The 20,750-nt window shown below is 39.3% G+C and overlaps 1 protein-coding gene across 3 annotated transcripts in view; it reads left to right on the forward strand.

Moving 5' to 3' along the window:
* The window catches only part of LOC146860512 (aminopeptidase N-like), an 832,137-nt gene that overhangs the window by 418,644 nt on the left and 392,743 nt on the right, over positions 1-20,750 (forward strand). The window lies entirely within an intron of this gene.

Below are 20,750 nucleotides of genomic sequence, written 5' to 3' on the forward strand. Positions count from 1 at the left end.
AGGTGTACCTAGTCCACCACAAGTGATAATGACACTACTCTTGTTAGGTCCAGTAAAGATTTTCAGTACTTTATACTGGAGCACAACCCCCTGGTAGGTATGACACAGAGCAGAAAAGGCCTAACTTATGGAAATGTGTAAAGCATTTTGAAGTACCAAACAGTTAAAGTTGAAAACGCACCACCATAAAAATCCCGCTTCAATTTGTAAAAATAGAGAATAGTTTTATGAGGAAAATTACATAAAAAGAACAAAAATCCAATAAAAGGAACCACAGATCTGAATTTATTTTAAATAGAAATAGTGTCAAAAAGCGTAAAGTGCCAACCGCATGCAACTGATCACACTAGACTGGGAGAAGTGTACGTTTTAGAGCTGACTGTAATCGAGCAGGGGTCATATACATGCACCTTCTGTGGACTGGCTGATAGGTTGGTCCCAGTCTTATGTTGGATATCCAAGCAAAATGTTAGTAAAACGTCTCTCATTTCAAGGTTTCTATGAATAGGCAGGGGGAGCACACTGTAACCCTAGCCAAGGGTTCCTGAACCCCAGGAAAAGCTCTTGGGATCAGGCATCACTCCAAAAAAACTGGTCAGCTGGACCCTTCAAGAAATGTGGGCATCTGCAGTTTTTGTGTCCCTGTAGCTTAACATGATGTCAGCCAACTGCCCCTTTGGAGCCCACTTATTATCCTGCGTACAAGTATGAGCCGGTCCATTCCTTGGAGTTCTCACAGCTACCAACAACAGAAGCAGTCCTTTTTCTGTCTTTTATAGGTCCAATAGTGTTCTGAAGAGTGTGCCCAGGGGTTCCACATTTATGCCTGCACTAGCCTGTGGGAGTGGTAACTCCTGGCCCTTCTCTAATAAATCGGATCCTGCTGACAGATTTTGCTCAGCAATTGCTGCCTCATATACCAGGCCTGATCCACACTGATCAGTAAGATTTTATCCCTGGCTGCAATATGGCTGCCAAAATACCGGATATTGCTGGCTATTTTGAGGGATTGCCCCGTCCTCCTGGAGTGTACTGGCTGTATGCTTGTTGACATTGAAAATGCTGTTGACCACCTGGAATGGGAATTTCTCCAAGCCATAGTGCTCTGGCTGGGATTGGGGTTTCAGTTCATGGAGGGGAGCAGCTTGCTTTATGCATCTCCTGCGGCACGGGTCAACATGGGGGGGCTATTGGGCAGTATAAGGTGGAGGAGCGGTGAACTCGGTAGGGTTGCCCACAGTCCCTGCTGTTATTCTCTATATCGGTGAAACCACTAGCATGCGGGCCCTTACTGGCGTGCTCTATGCTCGTATTTCATCTTATGTGGTTACTCATTATATTTCCCTATTTACCATACCTGAGGATCCCAATGTAACAAGTTGTCCCTGAGCTGTTGATAGGAAATGTGGGAGCAGCAGTGGCAGTAATTCTAGTGCGATCGCTTCCAATTTAAGTAGCTGGCCAGATAGCGATACCTAAAATGATCCCCTTGCCCCACCTTCTTTTTCTTTAATGTACGCCCAGTATTTCTGCCCCGAAGTGTCTTTCAGGAATTGGACTATTCCTGATTGACCTCATTTCAAACAGGGGACATCAGCGAGTGGCATAGTCTAAACTGCAGCGTGACTCAGAAAGGGGGGATGGGTGACGCTTACTTTGAGTCTTACTACCTGGAGGGCTAAATGCCCTAGGGTATGGAGTGGCTTTCTGGAGCAGGACATAAAGAGGTGCCACGCCTCCTGGACACACCTGATTGGGCCCTACTCTGGGCTCTGTAGCTTAACCAAAAATGGTCACGTACTGCGGGCATAGGACATAAATGTACTGCAGACTTGTTGGCTATGGGCTCTCTGACCGACAGAGACGCATGATCCCATTTCCCCTGTGGCTGCAACTTCAGGCAGTGCTTACGTGAATCAGGAGGATCTAGGGTGGTCGCCTGCAAGCCCTTCTTTGTTTACCTAGTTCTTCTCCGGCTCTGCCATAGGCCACTCCACTCCCAACCTCAGCTGGGCTGCTAGGTAAAATCAGATCACCTGCTTTTTTGCTCTGTATTAAAGATTGTTGATGGATTTCAGGTGCTCTTCCCCTCCACACAAACCTCAGCAGTTGGTGCTGAAACTGTACAAAACTCCTCTTTCCATCCAAATGGAGAGAGCCTGGAACATGTACAGGAGTCTCAGGATGCCCTCATCTTATTAGTATTGATCCTGCCAATCCTTGAAATAATCAAATTCCCCCAAGATTCCAAATTGTGCCTTATACTGGCCAGGAAAGAAGATAGATCAGCATGAAATAGTTCTCAAAGTGTCCTAGTAATCCATACTCCAAAATATTTGATAGATTTCAGAACCCAGCAGAAAGGAAACATTTGGTCTTATTTGGCGGTTTTTGCATATGGTAATGTTAAGTTACAAATACCAAAGGCATGCAGCATTGAATTCCAGTATTAGTAACACTGGCACTTTGGATACTGTAATTAAAGTCCCCCGAATTGGTAAGAGGTACCAAAGGCTAATACAGAGGGTAACAGAGGCATGTCATTTATAGGAAATAAAACAACTCAAGAGTACTAAAGACACAGTCTTCTCATGAAAGCAACTAATCAATGAGCAGGCAGATGAAAGATTATTACCAGGTGTACTAATTATACTGACTACATCTTTTGGAGATCCAATCATTTTAACAGATATTCCCCCTGTCACTGGCAAAATCGACAAATTCCCAATTATTCCTGCAAAAGGTAAACTGAAGTCACTCAGGGTTAGGTTCAATCTTAAATATGATGACAGAAGGAGGAGAAGCTTCTGAACCTATTGATGTACACCACGTATTAATAATCGACATAGCAGCTATTACACAAAGAGCTCCAAATTTATTATCTGCATCAACTTCAAACCTAAACTCTCTCATAGAACCTTTTCACCTAGCTATCAAATACAGCTCCAGAATTCTCAGAGGGAGAAGAACCAGAAATCCCAACTTGTTGCTGCCCAGAGAATAAACCTAGATATAAATCATTGTTGTTGGATTTCAATTGAGTTATTCTCTGATATATTTATCAACCTACCGTTAATCAGATTGTGCATACATGACCATTTATATGCTCTGCCTTCTTTTTGACTGCTTATCTATAAGTATTTGAAAGTTGTGTGACCTATGGATCACGATGATAAGCATGACTCCCCTGTTACTCACGTAGAGTCTACAACCATTAATGGAATAAGACTAGCTATGACCAGTGCTGATGATAAGCAGAAATGGGAATGCATATAGCTCCTTCTCACCTACCATCTAGGTATGACCATGGTGCTCCTGAATGCTAAACCTTGTGAAATCAATATTTTCCAACATCCGATTCCCACCTCACCTAATTTACCACCAAGACTTATAACAGACACTAAACAGATAGTAATACCCAGGAAAGAGGGTAAGATGGTGATCAACAATTAGTCTACATGAAGAGTAGTAACTAACCATTGTTATGATTGCAGCACTCACCCAGAAGAAAACTCCTAGGTCTGGATACCTGCAAACATAGTTAACTCTCATGGTACATTCACCTTGATAGGAAAACATAAGTGGGTTTAGAAGTATTTACCAACTCAAGCTCAGCTCTACCAGAGTGAGAATAAACATGTAGAAGACAGTAGTACAAAACATAAGCCATGCCTTCTAGGAAGAGTTAGCTGGAACATATTTGCCTTAAGGACTCAAGTATATGACCTAGAATGGCAAACATTTATAAAGCAGGTCATTGTTTGCTACTTACAAGAGGTAGGGGCTCACTACTGAAGTAAGTACTGAAGGGTACATGTCACATCATGCTTAAGCAACCAAACTTAAATGTTGTTGACCATTTGGTGGGTTAGCCACCTGGTTCTCCACAAAGCTGAAAGCTACTGTACATTCCTTAACAATATTGAGTAAACCCTCTAATATAATGTATACTAGAATATGTGAGGACAGCTACAGTGGAGAAATTCTTGGTGCTTTTAATGTGTATATTCCCCCAAGGGATAAGAATAGAGTTGAATACATTTTAGGAGCCATTGAAGAACTGGTTTTAGAAATTAGATTTTCCTGCAGATACTTGCTGCATCATAAAATAATAATCTGTGGTGACGTAAATACCTCTCTTGGTAGAGACAAGCAAGGGAGCTCCATCACTGAAGTAGATTTCATATTTGGAATATTTAAACCTGTCATGATCCACAGTAGAGAAAGCAGGAGTTCGGGAAATGTCCACACTCAGATTATGTAAGTGGCCTAAAACACTTTAACTACAATTTACTATCGGATACCTGAGCAAAACCCTTTAGAGGAGACAAAGGGCCCACCTTCATGGATTGCATCTTGACTAACATTGAAGCTTGGATGTCAGTTTGAGATGAGCGGATAATCTCTCACCCTCACAGTGATCACTATCCACGTATTGCCTCCCTTAATAAAACGAAGCTAAAATCTGTTTTTCATGATGGAGCTATCATAAACCTCAATCAAGTTTCTCAGTTAACAGAAGGGCAGTTAAGTGGAGATTAGGAAACTGTAACGCTAGTGTACCAACCTTGATTGACTCCATCCAGTGTGATCTGGAAGAATCATTAATTGATCCGAGAGCAGCTGACGACGGAGAGTTGTAGACATATATGAGGAAATTATTAAGAAGCTGAGCACATTAATCAAGACAAGTGGTGGTACTCCATATGGCTATTGGTGATGAAGTGTACTGGGCCAGGAGGAGAAAGCTGTTACAAGCGCTGTGACCTGAGACAGCAGTAATTGAGACAATCTTTGCCAAACTAAAATAAGGATTCTAAACATCTGTTTACTGCAAAAAGCTTTCAATGCGGGAATCGATTTGTCATCATGTTAAACGTACTGCAATTGAGAACAATTGAAAAAGATTTTGGCTGCTCGTATCCTACAGATATATTGACCCCAGAAATCACAATGAAATGAAATGTGTATTTAGGCACATGAAGGGGTCAGGAATTTTTGGAATCTCTATTTTGATGGTCTAACAAAGAATAAACCTGTAGAACTAGCCCAACATTTGCCTGTTGAGATCGACAAATTGGATATAACTATTTCGGAGATGGAGAATTCTGTTTCCAGTCAAAAATAAATTAAAGCTCCTGCTCTGATTTAGTCCAGTCAATTTCTTCAAAGCTGAAACAGCAACATGGGGCCCAGTCCTCACTAAGGTCTTTAATTTTATCCTAACGAGTGGCATCATGCCTAAATCATGGCATACTGCAACAAACTTTTTGATATTTAAGAATAGCTCTTGAGGTAATCCTTTCAATTTGCAACCTATATTGCGACTAAATGGGGCTGGTAGGATATACAGATCAGTGGTTCTCAATCAAATACATGACTGAGTCAACTTATAAAATATCTTTGCGGATAAATGGGTTGTGTCGCAGAATGGTATCAGAACAATAGAACAGGCCATAGCGCCTTGACACCTCCGAGTATTTGTTTGCGCTAAATAAATATTATTAACATTACATGTGGCAACATTTAGTACCAGTATATCTAATATTTATTGACCTAAAGTTTGCTTTTAATTTGGTAATTAGGGAAAAATTGTGATTATCATTAGAATTTCAGGGAGTAAGCCAGTCCTTGATAAGAGTCCTCAAGAGCATTCAAAAGGATACAACAGGCCGAGTACATTTTGGCTCAAATGGGGAATATACTGACGGCTTTCCAATTTTAAAAGGTCTGGGTAAAGGGTGTGTTTTAGCCACCTTAGAGTAAAAATTACTTTTGAATGATGTTGGTATATATTTGAAGGCCTTAAGTTCAATGACCTAAGACTACGCAATTCAAGAATTCTATGACTAATATCGGCAGACAATGCTTTCCTCCACAAAAACTTTGATCATGAAACCAAATATTAACCTAAGATGGTACAAACGTCTAATTATTTAGGAATATGATTTTGTATCATGTCGACTTGGAGCCAGAACATAGAGAGAAAGCAGTGATGGTGCTGAAACAAGTTGTGGCTGCTGGTATTAGATGCAAAGAAATGATTGGAGGCCAGTTCTTGAGGACCTTATTGTATGTATGGAGATCGAAAGCAGTAGCCACCACCTACTTCCATCGTCCACCCAGCAGATAATAAAGAACCACTTTTTGAGGTCACTTGGACATCTGGGCACCTAGTACACCTCCAGCTGACCTCTTGAGCTGGGGGAAAATCTATCGCCAACATTATTCTATTTATTCAAATTTTATATTGGGTTGGTTTAAATAGGACCCAGTCAGCAGGTGTTTATTTAAAATCTTTGGTGGAGATTGTAACCCCTATTGGATTATATAAAGTACATTGTTTATCCCATATATGACACACCCTATAGGTAGTTGACCTCAAAGATATCACCAAATACTCCTCCACTATTAATTCAGATAGTGTTAGGAGAATCAATGAGGCAATGATGGGAGTATAGAATTAGAGTTATGTGAGATCTCACCAATATTGACTCTGTGAAGATCAGGTTGTTTTTGACACCTATTAGATAATATCTATCCTGCATTCTTTTTGTGCCTCCTTTTCTGCTCTAAAACAATAACTGTATTACAAAACAGCTTGTTGCCCTACTCAGAGTGTACAAGGTGCAGGACTATATTGAGGTGAAAATGCTTCTAATATTTGGGCACCATGGATTGGATCAGGCAAATTATTTTTTTCCTCAAATTCAATAATCCGTGACATGAGTCTGACTTTGCACAACATCCACCACTGCTGCCGATCACCATTGAGGCGGGTGCCATAACTGTGTGTTGGAAGTTGTGCAAATAATTGATAGTGCTGCCAGAACTGCCGCATTTGGAGAAAATTGGTCCAGAGAACACTGACTCATGTCACGGATTGTTGAATTTGAGGAACAATGGTCATTGTACTGGTTTCCTGTGTTCCAAGGACCAAGGATCACCGAAAGATCTTTGTGGCAGGCGAGGGGCAATTGGAATATTTTCTATGACATAGACCTGTGGAGGCACAGCAGTTGGTTATGGTGCCCAGGATAGTAATTGCGCCTATTCTCAACTAAGAACTGCTACTGTGAGAGAACGAGGCAGCCCATATAGTGCGAGATTGTATGGGGGATGGAAACCACTCCCAGTGTGCCTGCTTTACACTCTCCATTGGGGGCTCAGTTTGACATATTTAAAAGGAACTAAAAATATATGTGCTTTTACCACTTTGAAGCATTGATAAAGGCAAAGGAGCTGAAATGCGTCTGCTCATTTAACTGGGAAATAAAGCTAATAAATACACAGCGAGTGCCTGTCCTTCTTGGTTGGAGCAGTTGGTTTATGTATTTGTGAGTTCAGCCATCAAGTTATGGCACCCGCCTCAATGGTGTTCGGCAGCAGTGGTGGAAGTTGTGCAATGAATTAATAGTGCTGTCAGAACCACCGCATTTGGAGACAATTGATCCAGAGGACACTGACTCATGTCACAGATTATTGAATTTGAGGAACAATTGTCATTGGCCTGAATTCCTGTGCTCCAGGGACCAAGGATTACCATAAGATCTTTGTGGCAGGCGAGGGGCAATTGGAATATTTTCTATGACATAGACCTGTGGATGCACAGCAGTTGGTTATGGTGCGCAGGATTTTACTTGTGCCTATTCACAACTAAGAACTGCTACTGTGAGAGAGCGAGGCAACCCATACAGAGCGAGACTGTGTGGGGGATGGAAGCCACTCCTCATGTGCCTGCTTCACACTCTTCAATGGGAGCTCAGCTTGACGTATTTAAAAGGAACTGAAATTACATGTGGTTTTACCACTTTGAGCATTGATAAAGGCAAAGGAACTGAAACACGTCTACTCATTTAACTGAGAAATAAAGCTAATACAGACCCCGCGAGTACCTGTCCTTCTTGGTTGGGGGAGTTGATTTATGTATTTGTGAGTTCTGTAATCACGTTATAGCATCTGCCTCAACGGTGTTCTGCAGCAGTGGTGGAAATGTGCAATGGATTAATAGTGCAGCCAGAAACGCCGCATTTGGAGAAAATTAGTCCAGAGGACAATATGATATATCACATCTAGATCCAGCCCCTCTCTTGTAACTAATGTGTATTTTGTGCCTCTTTGCTATACTATCTGGCTGAGTGCTGTAATGCTGCATGTCTCTCATGAAAGGCATGTAGTAAGTTCTATGTTTTGCTTATATTGTGTTAATTTTAGAGCCACACCGTATGTACTACTCCCAATACCATATCTCACTGCACCTGCATGGATACTTGTGGGTTTGTATACTTCTTGTGTTCTTTACTCAGTGTACATGAGCTGAATCTCATTGTGACAGCTTGACTCCTTTGGTCAATTGTAATATTGTAGATCACTTATGACTTATGGCATCTATTTGGTAACTCTCATACTATACACTACTTCTTTAATCATCAATTTATAATAATCATATATGCCTAAAAATTGGCAAATGTTATACCTTTAAAGAATATTTGATTTTCAAATGAATATGAAGTACTTTATCCCCATTTAGACCCTGGGGGATCTTAGTTTTAAATCTTATAACCAGTCTTGACTCCAAACATCTTAGTTTGAGTGCTCTGTCTCCTCCACTCTCACTTCTGGGTACACTCGCTATTCCGAAGTTGTGCATGTTTTGCCAGTTCTTACCAGATGTGAGGACGTGTTTTTTGCCATCACATAATTGATGTCTTTATTCTGGACTGCTCTGATGTGCTCCAGGATCCTTTTCTTTAAAGAGCAGATGGTGCTACCTATGTATCATAGTCCACAGAAGCACTCATTTACATATACCACATACACTGAGTCACAGGTCATTCTCTCATTGATAGTAAATGTTTTTCCTTCAAAATCTAAGCACTCATTCATGTTTTTCTCAATCTTTTATGCTCTACATCTTTCAAGGTGAGTAAACCCCATCTGCCATTTTTGTAACCAATTACTTGTTTTGCTCATGGTAAAGTGGCTCCTCGCTAATTTATACTGGTCCACGGGGCACAAGCGGGCACACCCAGCTGGCACACCTGCATTAATATTTTCAAATCCCCTTTGGGGAGGTGAGTGGCCACCCGCATTCTTTAAACAATTTTGCCCTGGGGAGGTGGTGGTCCCCAGCTCAAGAGGGGTGTTGCACGGGCACCCTGTACATACATTAAAAGAAGTGCCCCAGAGAGGTGCAGTACCCTGGGTTTTTATAGGCCCAAGTAGGCGGGTCCATTTGCCCCCCTCCTTTTTAGGTCGATCATTCAAGACTTCTTGTATATACTGTAATATGTGTATGTACTTTGTGGGCTCTGGTGATCCTCCCTAGTACTTGTCTGCTTCCACTTGGGGACTTTTATTCTGTTCAACTGCCTCTATTGAAAACAACCAGTAAAGGTCAGTAAAATACCAGAATTACTTTCCGCCGAGGGACTTTCTTTTTTTCATTTTTCTGGCAACTACCTCTATTTAACTTCCTTGATAGAAAACAACCGGCAGAGGTCAGTAAAATACCAGAATCACTTTAGCATTCTCTAGATTCCAGTCCATAGAAATTGTCTTCCATGAGCACTCGTAGACAATAATATTTTTTTCTAATCTTGTATTTTAATTGATATGACCACCCAAGGCCCTGATTTTGTATTAAAAACAGAGCTTTGGACTATACCATTTCCCGCTTAAAGGTAATATTTCTCACCGTTTGTTCCAATACCTGGCATGTTATGCAGTTTGGTGATTACTTTCCCTCCATGTTAAAGAACAGTAGATGTTTCAGCACCCAGGCTAATGTGCTGCATAGCTAAATACAGATAAGGTCCCAAAGGTGAGACCGATGGCATTGCAAATGCTTGTTATCATTTCTCATGCCCCCGAACCTGGTGCACCCAGGAGCTAAACATTACAGAAGGGTGGGAGCCCGCACTTCTTTTTAAACAATTTCAGCTTGAGCCACAGATCCACTGTGACTTCTGCTGAAAACCTTTTTTAATAGGTGCCCACGTTGTTGTCCCTGCAGGACCGCTCCAAGACGCCCAGGGGGCCAGGGTATTCCTACCCTACCCCCATTTCTTTTCTTTTTTTGGGGGGGGACCAAGTGCAAAGATGGCTGCCAACACTTCCTGGTTGAAGTGTTGGCAGTCAATCACATTTCAGCATGGGGACTGGATATACAAATTAGTTTTTTTATAACTAAAACTACTGAATGATTTTACACCAAATAACCAAAAGCATTCTTTCTGGAGCAAGAGCTAGCTTTCGTCCACATTTGGTATAATTCCATCCAGCAGTTTGGGCTATAGTCCTCTTTAAAATCCCAATGAATATTAACCTTAGAAAAACACTTTGTTGACCCCTCTTTTTTCTTGCCACCCCGAAACTTTCTAAGTCCAACAGTAATCACCAGCACACTATTTTAGGAACATTTCCTGAAGATTCATTAAACAGTGTTAAAGAAAAAAGCAAGTCAAAAAACCCTTTTCCTATGAAAACCAAGTCCTGACTATAACATATATATATATATATATATATATATATATATATATATATATATATATATATATATATATATATATATATATATATATATATATATATATATATATATATATATTCACTGAAAAAACCAGAGGTTTCAGGGGCGTTATAGTTAGGAATTGGCATTTAAAAAACCTTAGAAATTCACTGAAAAAACCATAGGTTTCCGGGGCGTTATAGTTAGCTGGACATTTCCCTCGTACAAAACCCTAGAAATTCCCCTGTTATAGTTAGTTCAGCTAACTATTACTTGCGCCCCCACAATGCACTGCTGATGACGTCACATATTACATCACTCATGACATGGTCAGTGTCATCACTGATGACATCACTAATGACATCTCAAATGACATCACTGATGACATCACTGATGACATCATCCATGTGATAAATGAGTGCATCTTCTCACACCCTAATTTAACCTTTGATACACCGACTCAAAATTTCAGATGGCCATTTTGAAAACCATAGATACTCCAATACCAATAACTACATACCCACTCGTTAACTCTTAGGTCTACATACAACTCCACTCACTCACCTGTACAGTCACTCATACTTACAGTCACTCCGTACAAGACTATAATATTCATTTATACACCTATATAGACACTCACACACCGCCAATCATCCATTGAGGTACTGACACACCTAGTCAGTCGTGCAAGTAATTAAACACAGTCCAATTTACTCACCTATACAGTTAAACACACTCAAGTTCACTTGCTCATAAAAATAGTACCACATTCTTACGCTCTTATACAATCATTGATACAAACACACACTCATCCATACAACCACTTCACAATCACACACTCTCAAATATACCCACTTATATACTCTTACACACATATATACTGCCTTTCACATATGTAGTTAGTCACACATGTACCACTGAGATATACATTCAATCCCTAACACACCCATACATACACTCACCCAACCATACAGTTCATCACAGATGCACTCTTAAAACCATGCACCCATAGATTCACCCACTCACACATCTATGCATAGAGTCACACACACCCTACCCACACAATCACTCAGGCACCCATACAGATACTCAGACAACCAATAAATAACCCATATAGACACTCATATAGGTATTCACAAAACCATGCAGCCACTTATACACCTACACACAGACACATACAGACATTCACACAGTTTAGTCACTAGTCTGCAGTAAGATACATTTAATGACTCACTTACAGAGTCAGTTACACACCTAGAAAATCCTCCATTCACACACTTGTACACCCACTCATTCTTCCACAGGCCTTTCACTATAAATATATAAAACATATTTAAACTTTACAGAAACACACAGTCGCTGGATGACGTCATCAGTGATGTCATCAGTGATGTCATTTGAGATGTCATTAGTGATGTCATGAGTGATGTCACTGACCATGTCATGAGTGATGTAATATGTGACGTCATCAGCAGTGCATTGTGGGGGCACAAGTTATAGTTGGCTGAACTAACTATAACAGGGGAATTTCTAGGGTTTTGTATGAGGGAAATGTCCAGCTAACTATAACGTCCCTGAAACCTATGGTTTTTTCAGTTAATTTCTAAGGTTTATTTAAATGCCAATTCCTAACTATAACGCCCCTGAAACCTTTGTTTTTTTCAGAAAAACCAAAAAAATCACAAAATTGTTAGAAAACCCCAAAAAAAATATAAAAGAAGAAAGAAGAAAAAAAAAGTTCTTGTAAGAACTAACTTTCCTGGTTGAAAAAAAGAGCAAAATTTCTGAATGTATGTGTAGTACGTAATTGAGTGAATGAATGCATTAGTAGCGTATGGTGAATGTATAAGTGCAGAACTATGAGGAAGTGCTGCAGCATCACACAGTAACCTCTTTAACTACAGTGTGCTATAGTACTTCTGAAGCACAGGGATGCAACATATGTACATAAATATGTTGCAAATCTATGCTTCTTTCTACACGGCTGCTTAAACTGCAGCCATGTGGTGACATTAGGCACCCTTGCACCATAGTGCAAGGATATCTGTGTCATCTGCTGTTTGTTTTTCTGCAGGAAGACACACCTTCCTGCAAAAAAACAATGAGAAAATGCATGTTTCTCCTTCAATGTATGCCGAACATTTTAGCATGCATTGAAGATATACAAATGTGGAGAAATAAAAATAATTTCCCTAATTGTACTTTCCTACACCAATTTTAGAATGGTGCAGCATTCACATACATATTGAGATTTATGATTTCTGATAAATCTAGACATGTGTCTTGTTCTATGAGTATTCAGTGCAATCATGCACAACAACACTTATAGAACACCCTTTCAACGCAAAGTGTTGTGCATAATGAGGTTGTATTTACATGGAGTAGAAAAATTACACAGAGTGCCTTTTCCTCTCTTTGTAAATATAAAAGACTGTCTTGCGCAATAACTATGTTACAAAATGTGACATATTTCCGGTTTTAAAATTCCTTGCGAATAATAGAAGGTAAGCACAGAGTTTTGTCTGCAAAGATGCTCAAAGAAGAATGATTGAAATGATTGCGGTCCTTCAATAGGTACAATGGGAAATATCATGAACCCCTCAAATCTCTTTTTTTGCAGGTCACATGATATCTGATTATGGTCAGATTTCAAAACTACATAGGTATAAACAGAGTGTTTTTAGAAACGTGTTTCAACTTTGTAGCTTCTTACAGACCTCGTCATTCTGCATATTGAGACTTAGTTAAACTTACCTTCACAATAATAGGAATAAAAAATGGTATACATTTTTTTCATATTTTCATTGCAATCTAAATTCATGTAAATTGCTTGTTTTAAAATTTGGATCTGTGAAAGAAAAGAAAAAAAAAATTAGAACATGTAATAATACATTTTTTACAACACAGCATAAATTCCACAAAGTAATTTTTTTGCTGTTCTCAGAATATATTGAATATCACTAGAAATAGTGATTTCAATCGTACTCTTCACTTAACAGCGGGCAAAAAAAAACAATCAGAAAGATTGTTAAAAAAAAAACAACATACTGTTCTCAGTAAAATACCAGAAAATACAAATCACACATATATGAAATGCTTACAGATTACAAAATTTTATAACTTTAACTGCAAATGTAGCTGCATTAAAATAATCACCGAATGAATGACCACCAAAAAGTCCATAATTCAAAAATATACCTTTCCTTGAGGCCAAATTGTATTTTTGCACTTCTTCTTTATGTAAATTGTCCATGGTAGTCCTATTAAATTATAATAATAAAATACTCAGAGAGTGAATTATCTTCCTAAAACTTTTGCTTTTAAAATATTATGTAGGAATTTGGTAATTCACTAGGCAAACGTTGTTTGAAAACCAACTGGGCATCATTACAAAGTGTCCAGCCTTTGTCACATTTTAGATAGGCAGTGTAATGTCCAGATGTGGTGGAAGGACCATCATGGAAAAGTATTGCAATTGCTACAAAAGTCCTTCCTGATATTGATAGTTGTGCTGCTACAAATTGCTTTACTAAGGTATCCAATTTTCTTCCGTCAGCTGTACAACGTTGCATCATTAAAATTATGTATTTTCCATATTTTGTTAAGAATAATGTGGATAACATTTCTGATTTACATTGACTACACTCCATGTTTTGAATTGCATCTTTAACTAATTTATTGAAAGACACTGATTTACAGTCTGGTAATGTTAAATACAGAAATCTCTCAGTGTCTACATTGGTGCTACATGTATACATGCAATTTTCACAATAATGTTCCCATTTGTAAGAAAGGTCAAAAATATTTTCTATTTCTACACCTTCATTTTCAAAAATGGTAAGCATATACATTAAAAATTCCTGAGCATCTTGTTGGATATTTTGTGTAAATTGTGTAGAACCAGAACACACATCCAAAAGACTACGAACATCTGAAACAGATTGTATTTTACTTCTAACTGTTGTCAATTTTTCATAAACAGAATGCAACAGAGAACAAAATCTTTTTTGCCGATTCTCCATAATTTGCTCTTGCAAACCTTCAAGATAAAAAACAACATTGACCACTACATTAGCATAGCAGTTGACACCAGAACTATTTTCAAACTGATAACCTACAATCTCTCCAACAGTGTCCAATTTCTTTTTACCTGCAATCACAATATTATCTTGTTCTTTTCATTTCTTGACACCTTCAGAACAGATATTCTCTAGCATTCTTTTTCGACCAACCACATGCTTTTCAAATACAGGATATTGACCTAAATTTGGAGCATCCACCCTTCTTAACCTATTACACTCTTTTACACAGTTTGCAACTGCAGTAGCCTTTGTCTCATCAAAATCAATCAAAAACAAACCACATAATGTTCTGACTCACGACAAAGCAACATATGCCATACCCTCTTTAAATACGGTAGATCCAATGTTCACCAATGCACTGTCCACACTAGGCCTGGGCAAAAATTTCGTTCCGTTCGCGGAAATTGCGATATTTTGACATTTTTGCGTTCCGCGGAGAGCGCGAAAATGTCAAAAATTCCGGTTTCCGCAGCTTGGCGATAATTTGTTTCTTGCTCGCGCTGTAAAATGATACATTCTCGCGCGCGCGCGATCGCCTTACCTGAATCCCTGCGTTCGCCGACAAGTTTTCTTGATCCGGTCGCGTTCTCCATGAGATGTTGTATTGTTTTTAGCCATTTGCGCTGTCTCGCGACAGTTCGCGCCCGCAGTGACGTCATGCGTCGCGCGATCACGTCTTTCTTCTCGCGATCATGCACCGCGAGAACAACTCAAAACAAGATGGCCGCGCCCGCAAGCAGCCACATGGGTAAGTTGGCGACCCGCAACCATGCAGAAAATCGCGCGAACATGCCGGAAAAAAACTTCCGCATCTTCGCGATATTTCTGCTTGTTTGCGATAATTTTAAACATTCTCGCGATAATTTGCGAAGGTTAATTCCGCAAATTCCGCCCACCCCTAGTCCACACTTAATCCGTGAGATTTATGAATAGTCACTGCATATGCCAGAGAAAATGGAAATTGTTTCTTACGGACATATAAATCTTTAACAAGCAAAAAATGAACTGAACAACAACCAATTTCTTTAACTTTATCAATCTGATCAAATTTAATTTTTAAAAATTCAATTCCTTCTTTTTTCTGATAATTCACAAAATCCACCACTTTGCCCATTGCACCATTAACTAAACCTTTCTCTACATCCAAATTACGCCTTAAAATTACCCGACAGTTTACACACGCATATAGTGTCTTTTCTAAACCAGCAGTTTTGGATATTTTTTTTTCTAAACAATCCAGTTTTGATCTCAACTTTCCAGTCAAAATAATAGTGATTCCTTCATGCAGTATTTTATCGATGGCTTCCATTTTTACAATTTCTTCATTTTACAGTTTTAATAATTATTCATTGAATATTGAACACTCACGCAGTGTTGGCATTAAGCAAATCACTGACTTATTTTTAGCAATTTTCACGTACACTTTTGCAGGAACTGCATTTTCATTTGGAAAGACATTGCAAAGTAATCTACTCTCCAAAGCTTCTTTCCCTTGTTTTGAAAGATTTCCAATTCTTATATCTTGAAGAATACTTCCATATTCAGCATCATTTGCCTGTCGCATATTTGTTGTCAGTTCTTTGTATTCAAAATTACTCCAAATGTTCACATTACCAACACTGCCAAGAGACTTTCTGGTATCTTCATGGGCAAATGTTTTAAATACCGGATGTCCTTTTAACGGAGTCAGTTGCAATAGATCTCCAAAAACTATGACGTGTTTTCCTCCAAATAATACGTCACACTCTGTTTTAAGAATTTGCTGCATTCTTAAATGAACAAAGGCAAGCATCAAGTTTGAGACCATGCTCACCTCATCAATAATGAGAAGTTTCATTTTCTTCAAGACTCTTGAAACTTCACAACAAGCGTCCAGATAGCTTGTGGTATTCCAATTTGTTCTCATGCTCTACTGGTAGCATTAGTAAACAATGTAAAGTAATTCCTTTAATGTTATGTGCTGCCAATCCAGTTGGGGCAGTGACAACACAAGACAAATGCAACTCAGTTTTTTTTTGCAGATAACTTGTAATTACTTTAATTAAGAAACATTTTCCTGTTCCAGCTTGACCACTCACAAACATTCGGATAGGTTGAAATGATGTACACGAGCACCCTCTCTTTTCATGAAGTAATCCATGGTCAATCTGCTCTTTCACTTGCTGATATATTTGTTTCTGTTCAACATTTAGTTGCTCTTCCAAGTTTCCTAACTGTATTGCATCTTCCTGTGCTTGATACATTGCTGTTTCCACCTCATTCATTGCAATCGCTGCTTCATTTTCAACAATTGGTTGTCCTAGTGGATCTTGACTCAGTGCAGCAGAACTTTGACTGTCTTGAGAACTGTCTCTAGCAATCTCAGCTGCAATTATAGCTTCTTGATCAATTTCATCATTCAACAATTTGACATAATTTGCGAAAGCACTGCATTGTATGCTATCTTTACAAGCATTAAATGAATCTTCATAGCTGGAAAAATCTCCAAGTAATTCCAGTTCTGAACGCCATGGTTTGAACATTTGCAAAAGGGCTAAATTGTAAAATTCCCTTTTGTCAGCAGTGTCGCAACTCAGTTTTCTGAGATTAATTAAATTTCCTTTCCTTTGTTTCACCAGACATCCTTCGGAACCAATCACTCCATATTTTCCATCGTTGATGTTCTCTGTAGTATTCCGTTTAAAAGTGTAGTTTTGCAGCACTTCATAGAGACACATGTTGTCAAGATGATGACTTCTCTTTGGATAGTATGTGTCCAACATATTGGTTTTCAAAATATCTGTACTTTCTGGTTCTTTATCTGCTAAATATTCAATTTTTTGAACAGATCTCAGTACCCGATTTCGCATTCCTGAAAGACCTAGACTCACCCAAATGATTCTTCTACTTTTGGAATATAGACTTGCAGATGATAACCGATCTGAACATTCATATGCTCCAATTTCACGATGCGATAACATCTTCAAACTGAAACTGTATAATTTCTTACTTAGAGTCTTCTCGTGAGAAATCTCTTCCCACATTTCTTTCAATTCAGTCTTTTCTGATTTAGTAATGTAAGACGTTACATATCGAGGAACAGCAATGGAATTGTCCGCAACATACTGAATATCCATGTTAGCGTTCCACATGGATAAAATAACTGGATTGTAGTCATTTATGTATTTTGATTCTTCGCTTCTTCTTAAGTTGTAGGTGTTTTTCGGAGTCTTTCTTGTGATGGTATGTCGTATAGCTGACATAAAACTGTTCACTCTTCCTTTGGATAATACAGGACGTGGAAATCCAAAACGACATTTGGTATAGAACTTATCCTTTGACTTGTACTTTCGTCGACAGTATTTTCCACACCTGTGGCTTTGAAATCGTAAGTCTTGTTGTTTTAAGTTTTTGTCTTCTCTGCTATTTGGAAGAGCACATGTAGCATAATCTTCAATGAAAGAAAAAACAGTTTCATCTGAATCTGTTCCAAATTTGGGGGTGTCCTTGACCCATAACAATATATGTATGTGAGGAGCACCTCTTGCTTGATACTCCTTTCTCCAAAAGAAATCCACAACTTCTCCAAGAGGAGGATTCTTTTTACTGCAGATGAAAGACATCATAGCTTCAAATCTATGATTGAAATATCTGCATACATTGACAGGATTCAAAGAGCACAATTCTCCAGGTGTCTTGTATTCAATATGTTTTATAGTGGAATTTGCCTCTCGAAGAAATTCAAGTAAATCATCCCAAGCATACACAGCACAGCTTATTGTAATGAACCATGTATGAGTTTCCAAGTTCCGTAGCATACATTTCAGTTCTCCATGTCGACGGTACCAATATTCATTAGTCCCACGCTGACATGCCATCAGATTAATCAACTGAGATTCTAAATGATCATCTCTCTGATGCACTTTATCCATAAAATCCTTTGCAGTTACATTTTGAAGATGCATTCCAGTTTTTAAAATGTGATTTACTGCATTTGAAAGTCCAGACAAGTCACTTTCATACAGAAGATGAAACATATAAGGGATACATTGATGAAACCTTGGATCTTCTGCATATAATCTTGTTGTCCGATATTCAGATGCAGGAATCTGCACAGGACATTCATCATATCGTCCACCTTTTCCTGTTGGCAACAAATGCGGGAAACAACGAGCTTCCAAGCTCTCTTCCCACACACTCATGGGACTTCCTGTTGCTTTTTTCATTTGAAACAACTCAATCGTATTCCCCATCACCTCTTTGGAATGAAGTGGATGTACACTGTAATGTTCATAGATCTCTTCACATCTGGACATGTCCAGTTTTTCAATGTGTCCACTTCATGTTTCAGTATCTTCTGCTACATCTATTTCTTCTTCTCCAACAAACACATTTCTATAGTGTGGTAAATATTTAATTACCTGTACTATTTTTTATGCGGTAAAGTCTAGTAAGAATAACTCAGTAAAAATAAGAGGCAGAATCCGTGGTATTAGAGGTTCTGAAAGGCTTTATTCCTTACAAGGAATTATGGTTCGAACCATAGGCATCAAATTCCATCACCACGAGGGTTCAGGAAGGGAAGGCAATACATTATTGACAAGTAAAGATATTTATATGAAAAGCATTACATTAAGACAGATGCAGGAGGCGTAACAGCTGATAATACAGATAATAATACACATACGTAATGGAAAAAGGCGTAAACATAGGCATAGACTAGAAACGTCATTAAACATGATGTCACAAGTGGGTGGATCCATAAGAGAATCCTGCAATGTCAGCAGAAATACTTGGCAGAGATGCGTGTGCAGCCGCATGACGTGTGATTGACGTGCAACTAGAGGGTGAAGGGGACTTGACATTTAGCTCTACATGTGGAGACAGAAGTCTGGGGGGTCATTTCAACCTAATCCCAAATCATATCTAATATCTTATGTTTAAAGAACTGTATTATCCAAAAGGAAAGGTCTCTCGGACGGAATCTATCTATACTGACTGTTAGTGCGTGTACAAGCGTCTAAGTGTCTACATGAGATGCGAGGGGGCAGGAATCCTCTATAGTAACAGGGGCTATGAATTACTTGCATGAGGACAGTGAGGCCTGGCCCTTTGCTCGGTAGCTGGAAGAATGTTTACCTAAACTACTAGACAGGAATGCATCGGATGAGGAGCGGAGCAGATAATCTTGAAGGTGAAATACAGTTTTTGGCAGGCAACAGGCCGGATCAGGCACCGTTAGCCGCGCAGGGAGTAGGACAAAGTTCATGGATACAGATGCGGGCTCGGACTGGAGCTTTCAGAGGCAGAAGGCAGGAAAAGGCTTGATGGCAGAATTCAGGGCCTACTCGCCTGAACTGTAAAACGTGGAAAGTGAACCACATAAAGTCGGTGGCCTTTCATACTTAGGAACGGAATATCCGACTCATTCATGGCGGATCTGAAAGAGGACATGTTGACGGTGGACGCACATGTATTTGCGTCTTCATAACTGGAACTGGAGGGAACATACATGTACTTGTAGCATGTACATGGAGCCGTTGGGGTCTAAGATAGGGGACATAACTGACATAATATTTCCTCATAATATTTCCTCATTCCCTCCTTGTCCCCTACGGACCCTCAGGAGATATCGATTTTCATCAATCCATCAATCTGTTCATATAGCATCATTTGTTCTTCTTTCTTCTTCCGGGATCTTGAACGAAAACTTGAAGGCGGGATACACGATGTGGCACACAGACCACAAATCGCTGGCCCACATTGTAGACATAAGCAGCAACTGAATAGTATGAGAAAGCCAATACCTAGGAAGGATAGAATCCTCCATCCCCAGGCTGACAACACGCTCCAGAACCATCCGGACCAAGTCCAGGTGCCTGGACTCTGGTGTATCTGGCTTATAATCTTATGAAGGCGAGTTATGGCTTTATATACTGACGGCGAGTTTTCTGGTATGAAAACACAGCAACTTGATCCGATGACCCTACAAGCTCCGCCCCTATCGGCCAGAATGACGTCAAGGACAAGACGATTTTGAAGCACAACAATCCGCATCGCAGACTGCTCCTCTGTTAAGTTGCCTAGGGCGGAAGTAGTCTCATTCACTACTGCTTCAAGGGTTCTGGTTAATCTACGTATCAGCTTACTATTAGTGACTGTACCTATATAGGGAAAGA

This window comes from Triturus cristatus, chromosome 3_1, assembly GCF_964204655.1.
Source record: "Triturus cristatus chromosome 3_1, aTriCri1.1, whole genome shotgun sequence".
Classification (NCBI taxonomy): domain Eukaryota; kingdom Metazoa; phylum Chordata; class Amphibia; order Caudata; family Salamandridae; genus Triturus; species Triturus cristatus.